General features: G+C 49.4%; 1 long non-coding RNA gene across 5 annotated transcripts in view; it reads right to left on the bottom strand.

Annotated features, from left to right (window-relative positions):
- LOC141567861 (uncharacterized) overlaps positions 1-6,027 on the bottom strand; it is a 28,619-nt gene extending 22,592 nt beyond the window's left edge. For 2 of the 5 annotated variants that reach the window (XR_012490782.1, XR_012490781.1), the window contains exons 1-2: positions 5,465-6,027; positions 284-362 (exon numbers count right to left, since the gene is read on the bottom strand). This is a non-coding gene — a long non-coding RNA (uncharacterized LOC141567861). The remainder of the gene's footprint in view (positions 1-283; positions 363-5,464) is intronic. The other 3 variants (XR_012490779.1, XR_012490778.1, XR_012490780.1) reach the window with 2 other exon arrangements.
- Positions 6,028-6,477: the final 450 nt, after the last annotated feature.

Consider the following 6,477-nt stretch of genomic DNA (forward strand, 5'->3'; position numbering starts at 1 on the left):
CCTCTACCAGAAGGCCTTTCCTCTCTCACGAATGTCAGCCCTCAATGGAAGAATGGCCATTGTTCCTTGTGGGGAAACGAGGCCTCCATCCCCTCTGTCCTTTCTCATATCCTGTTCCTAAGTCCCACTGTGGGGCCACCAAGGTGTCTGCCTACCTGAGAGCTGGCCCACCTCCTGCCCCACCCTCTGCCCTCCCTGGAGCCAGCTGGCTCTGACCCTTCTCCTCTCCCGCCTCCTGGCTGGCAGACTCCCTATGGGGAAGCTCCCTCTGTGCCCTCCTTACCTCTGATTCACATGGAGGCTCTGCCTTCTCTCTCCCCACCTTCATGCTTTTTCTGTCATGGGACATGTTGGCTCAGAACCTAGTATGAAAAGATGCACAGCAAACACTTCCACCACGGTCCTCCACACTTCTCCGTGCATCAGCTGGGATGCAGACCACAGAGAGCTAGCTGACTCACCTGGGAGGGAGGTGACTCCCCCACACCTTCAGGCCAGAACCAGGGCTAAGCCATGCCCTGTCTCCTCACAACTCATGCGGTCATCTGCTTGCCCATCAGCCCCCGCTTCCTGAGGAGCCATTTCTTTTGGCTCATTAACACCTAGGGAGAGGCCTGAGGAACACCTGGGGACAGGCCTGCATCCTATCCCAACCCAGGCCGGAGGCCAAAGCATTGCTGGCTGGCTTGGAACCTGGACTTAAAAACATCCTTCATACCTTTTACAGCCACATTTTCTATTCACAATCTGGAGGCTCAGTTACTTCTGAACCCTGTAAAAAAGCTAATATGAGCGTGTGGCTGCACAGGAAAATGTAGAAACATGGGAGCGGAACCCAAGAACCTTGAACTGAAAACACCAGAAATGCAGATAAGCCTGAGAACACAGCTGTCCTTCTCTGCCCTGCGGCCATCAGCGAGGTCAGAAGGGGTGATTAGAACACAGCCTTTTGCACAGTGGCCTTCTGTTCTCTGCCTCTCGTGTCCCCATCCTCTTCGCCAGGAGAGAGAGAAATGTGCTTCGCAAATTTTGTAACTGAGTTTCCCAGACAGTATGAAGTATCCCAATAAACCCACACTTCACCCGTCTTCAAAGGAAAGCTCGTGGTGCATCTGTACTGATGCGAGTGTAGCTGCTGTAGGAGGTGGGAGCCCCCTGCTCAGGGTCCCCACAGCTGCCTTCTCGCTCTCTGGCCTGATCTGTTGGGCTCACCCCCCAGCTCTTCTGCGGGGCTCAGCCCCCACACTCCTGGAGGGTCCCTGTCCTAACATGTGAAGCTCCTTCCTGCTTAGCCCTCACCCGGTCACTTGCCGCTGCTGCAGTCACCACACTCCCCAGCTCCTGTCATCCATCCAGAGTTCACCCAGGGCCAGTCTGCTGCAGTTTCTCAAAGGGGCAGCCAGTGTAGCAGGCCTGCTGCAGCCAGAGAATAGGCCCCTGCCTCCTCTCCCTGTGCTGGTGCAGTGACAGTCCCTTTAGCTGAGCAACTCATGGTGATCCCTCCACAGACCGGAGCCTGGTTAGGTGACACCATCTCCCCAAGACAGAGAGACAGTGGGCAGCAAGGAAAAAAGGCAGAGGCCGTAGAGGCTATCTGAGGTCCCCCTCATACCATCAACTTGTATCCAGGGACCACTGGGGCACATGCATAAGGGCTGCACACACATGGGAAACTGCACCTCACTTGTGCAGTGACATGAGTCATCACGAGTGACACTTGTGGTGACAAGGTCTTTGCCTGGTCTGGTGCCCAGGGAGAAGACAGGCCCACAGGACCTGTGTCCATGCCCGTTCCCAGGACCAATGGCTGTCGGGGGCATACACCAGAACCTGTCACACTGTGAGCTGCACCAGTGAATCAATGCTTACTGTTGCTGTCCTCCAGCCTCTAGTGTGACAACAGCCTCTACTTGTCAGGGCTGTTGTGAGGATTCAGTGAGATGGGGCATAAACGTACCAGAACAATGTCCGGCATGCCATGAGCACTCACAGGCGTGTACTAGCTGAGGTTGCCACGCTCACCTGTGAGGTCCAGGTAGGTATGGACCTGAGGACTGAACACAAAATCCCTAGACGTCTTAGGGGGTTTCTTTGTGGAAAGGTTTTAAATTATGGATTCAATGTATTTAATAGTTATTGGACTAGTCAAGATTCATATTTGTTCTTGTGCCAGTTTTGATAAATTTATCTAAAATGTCCAAGGTAATGGCATGACATTGTTTTTAATAGCTTCTTATAATCTTTAATGAAGGTGGGCTCTGTTGTGATGTCTTCTTATCATGGCTGATGGTGATTATTTTTACTTTCTCTTTCTTTTTCCCCCCTTGTGCAGTATTGCTAGGTTTGGGGGCAGGGGGTGGTTTTAATCAGTTTTATTACTCTTTCCAAGAAATCCAACTTTTGGTTGTGTTGCTATTTCCTATTTTGTATTTGTTTTCTAGTTCATTAAATTCTGCATTTATCTTTATCTTTTTTCTTCTTTTTTTTCTTTTGGTTCAGCTACTGGACTATAAGCTCCCTGAAGGCAAATGTTACATCTTGGGTGCCTGGCACATAGAATATGCATAATAAATATTTAGGGAAAGAGATAAGAAAAGGGAGAAAGAGAGAATGGGAGGGTGGGGCGGGAGATGAAAGGGACAAAAGAACTGGAATATAAACTGCACATATACCTGTGGGGTTAGTTGTAAGGTAGGGGTGTGTGTGTGTGTGTGTGTGTGTGTGTTTGATACACCAGCATCCCTTGATTTAAGCAATCTAGTATCATGACTCCAAGGTGCAAACTGTAAGTATATCTTGAGACCCACAGCCTTTTCCTTGGAAGATCTTCATGGAGTATCCCTCAGCACACACCATGAATCAGGCCCAATCTCAGCACTAGGGAGACAAACATGAATAAGAACTTGTTCCTGCCCTTCAGAAGCTCCGAGAAAAATCTGGGCAGCAACCAAGTAGGCCAAATTCTGCCAACACCTGTTTTGTAAATAAAGTTTTATTGAAACACAGCCATGCCTTTCACCTGTGGCTACTTTCACACTACAATGACTGAGTGGAGTAGTTCAGACAGAGACATATGGCCCACAAAGCAGGAAATACTTACAATCTGGCCCTTTGCAGAAAATGTCTATGGCCTGCCCTAGATAGTTAGTCCAGGAACGCAGGTCCTGGCCACGTCTACCACAATCAGCATGGTGCACAGCCCACTAGTCAATGCCCAGCAATTGTTCTCCAGAAGCTCTCTGGAGTTGAGCTCACCGGTGGGTGAGTATCATTCCTCATTATCTAACAATCATGCACCTTTTCCTCCAAGGAAATACAGCACAACATCCAGTGGGTGTTGTTGACCTCCACACAAACTTGTCAACTCATCCTGGGATGACACCTTACACAGAGAGCTCATCCTGTGCCCTCAGGGGGCGTGGCCCGAGTTGAGCAAATCCTGAGACCCTGAAGCAGAAACCCAGGTTCCTGCTGAGAAGAGAGGCAGGTTGTGTGAGGTCCACACCCCACTGCCTTATCTTAAATCAGAAATTCCACCGGCAGAAAACTTCACCCTTTGGCCAGGACTGTGTTAACAATAGTCTTAGAATTTGTGCCCACGACATTTTGTTCTTTTGCTCTGGACACTTAGTTACCATCCGGGGGACAGAAAGGCAAGGATAAAGTCTTGGACAGGACAGCTCTGGCCACCCCTCCAACTTGGAGACACACACAGGCCTTTCCAAGGACCTACCAGGATGCCTGGCTTGTGGCTGCATCATTTAGGCACCAGCTGACTCGGCCACCTGACTATCTTTGCTGCAACACTGTTTGCTTTTCTCCAAAATGGAGATGGCATATCTTGATGGAAGAACTATGTGAGGCACTCACCCTCTAAGACAACAAAGTGTTAACAGCTTATGCAGAGTTGTAAACTCTTAACATTTTGAGCCGTGTTAGTCAGCAAAATAGAATGTTGTCCTGGCCCTTTCTCTCGAGGGGGAAACCTTAGTGCTTAGTCAGCTCCCACATAAGGTTTGTTGTTTTGCGTTTTTCTTTTGTAGTTTGTGTGTGTGTGTGTGTGTGTGTGTGTGTGTGTGTTGTTTAACTTTTTAAAAACTGTGGTTTAAAAAAATAATAAGTTGATCAGTAAGTCAAAGCATCAAAACCATCTGGGTGAGAAGAGGCACTAACGGGAAAGCAGGAAACACAGTCTGTAAGTTTGCAGGGTGGGAGGCAAGAGGGGTGGGGGCGGAGCCATAATTTCCATTCAACACCAAGACTGCAGTCAAACACTGTCAGGAGAGCCCAGACAAAGCCAAATGCCTTTTTCTTTATCGTAATGTATTGATTTCTGCTGGCAGAAGCGCTCAGGGGAGGAAGTGTGGTAAGTCCAAGGCTGATGCTTCTCATTGTTCTCACACTTAACTGGAGTATGTTGGAGAAAGGGCATCTGTGCTGGAGGACCATGGAGACAGAAACATGAGAATGCAGAAGAACGATGCTGCTCAGAGCAAAGCCTTGTACTGGCATCCTCCCACGGCAGTGTTTTCGAAAGTAGCCTATTTGCTTCCTTGGAAGAGATCTCATGTCAAAAAAAGACATCGTATCACCCCCCCCTCCCAAGTCATCTTGTATCACCAGCCCAGAAACACAACTGTTTCTGGGGGTGACCCTAAAAAATCACCTTCCCCAGAGCGGTGGTGAAGAAGTCCGCAATGGCAGATATGTAAGTAAGTCACCGGAGCCACTAGAAAATCTCCACCCAGGCGTGTTGCCCTCCTAGATGTCAGGGAGGCCCAAGTGTGGGCATCCGGGTGGGTGGGGGACACACAGAGTTCAAGGTCGGTCTACAACCCTGAGAAAAAGATTGGGCCCTCTGGATGTAAAGAACGCTGGTTCTTCAGAGTTCTATTTTGCTCCTTCAAGAGGGCTTTTGGTTTTCACGGTGCTAATTATTTTCATAGAAACTCATTACAAAACTGAAACCAACATCACAGAACAATGAGAAATCACCAGCCCATTATACAGGTTCAGAGTTGGGTATCTGACTACTTCAACTCTAGAAACTGTGCGTCTGTGGTGTCCCACTGTGGGCTTTCCCACGCTGCTCCCACTCCTCTAGGTGCTTCCCTCCCCCAGAGAAGCTGCACCGCAGCTTCAGCTCATGGCAGGGTCCCCTCTGACGGCTCTGCTGTTCTCCAGGTGCCTAACGCCTCACGAACTATTCCCTGCAGCCTCCACCTTCCTGTTGCAGTCTGACAGCTTCCAGCCTCACTGTCTCCCACAGTCTGGGAGTCCTGTCAGTTCTTCTTCAGAGTGTGTCCCCAGTCAGACCTCCTCGCTCGCACGCCCACTGCCACCCACATGCAGGCTCTGTGTTGACTTGGGTCTCCCCCTGTTGGGCTGCCCTCCTCCCCGTGAGCCCTCCTTCACCACCCACTGGCTTCATCTTAGCCTGGCCTTCAAGGACTCCCAAACTCACCCAGGCCACCTTTCCAACCTTCTCTTCTACCACAAAAGCCTCAATACCGTTAGAGGAGATGTCATGGCTGTCCCCAGTCGCTCTGTGAACACCCTTTCTCTCCCGTTTGTTCCCATCATAACTCTACCCGGACACTCCTCTTGCTCTCATTTGCCTATTCAGCTCCCCATCAGAGCCCAGTTCAAATCCACCCCTGCTGCTGTAACCTTTCCATGACCTCTCCTTTCCCTGAAATCCTGCCGCTCTTACTGTCTGTGCTCTCATTTTGCAATAACCTTTAAGAGGTTATTGCATCCTGCACTTCCCGCACCCATATTCAAGGTCTCTCAGCTCATTTTCAAATTCAGAAAAAGTTTCCCCATCTTCAAAATGCTACCTCCCAGATAATTGTCACAGGAGCTACAACACAATGATGACGTCTGTGATGCACGGTGGCCCCTAGGACTGCTGCTGCCATCCTACCCCACAACCTGCCAGGGCCCTCCCTCCACAGCTCGCTTTCCCCACACTGCAGACTCAAGTCCAACTTCTCGGTTAAACTAACTAGGGTGGCTCCTGTGCTGTACAACTGAACACTGATCAAAACATTGCCCAATCAATAATTGTTGACTTACTGTGACATAGCATTTGCAGCACCTCAGGTATGGCTTTGTGGGTTGGGGGCTTCCAACCTAGAAATGATCTTAGAGTGATTTCATTTGCCATCATTGTTTCTGACTGCATTAGGTTCCTGCGGCTGCTCTAAGAAATTACCACATTCTTGATAGCTTAAAACTATTAAATTTATTCTCTCACGGTTCTGGAGTCTAGAAGTCCAAAATCAGAATCACTGACATCAAGGTGTCAACAGGATCATGCTTGCGTGGAAGCTCTAAGGAGAATTTCTTCCTTGCCTCTTCCAGCTTCTACTGGATGCTGGCATTCACTGGCTCATACCCACATCATTCCATTTCACATCACCTTCTCATGTGTGTGTGTACATCTCGCTCTGCGTTTCTTTTATAAGAACACCT

This window comes from Rhinolophus sinicus, linkage group LG12, assembly GCF_036562045.2.
Source record: "Rhinolophus sinicus isolate RSC01 linkage group LG12, ASM3656204v1, whole genome shotgun sequence".
Classification (NCBI taxonomy): Eukaryota; Metazoa; Chordata; class Mammalia; order Chiroptera; family Rhinolophidae; genus Rhinolophus; species Rhinolophus sinicus.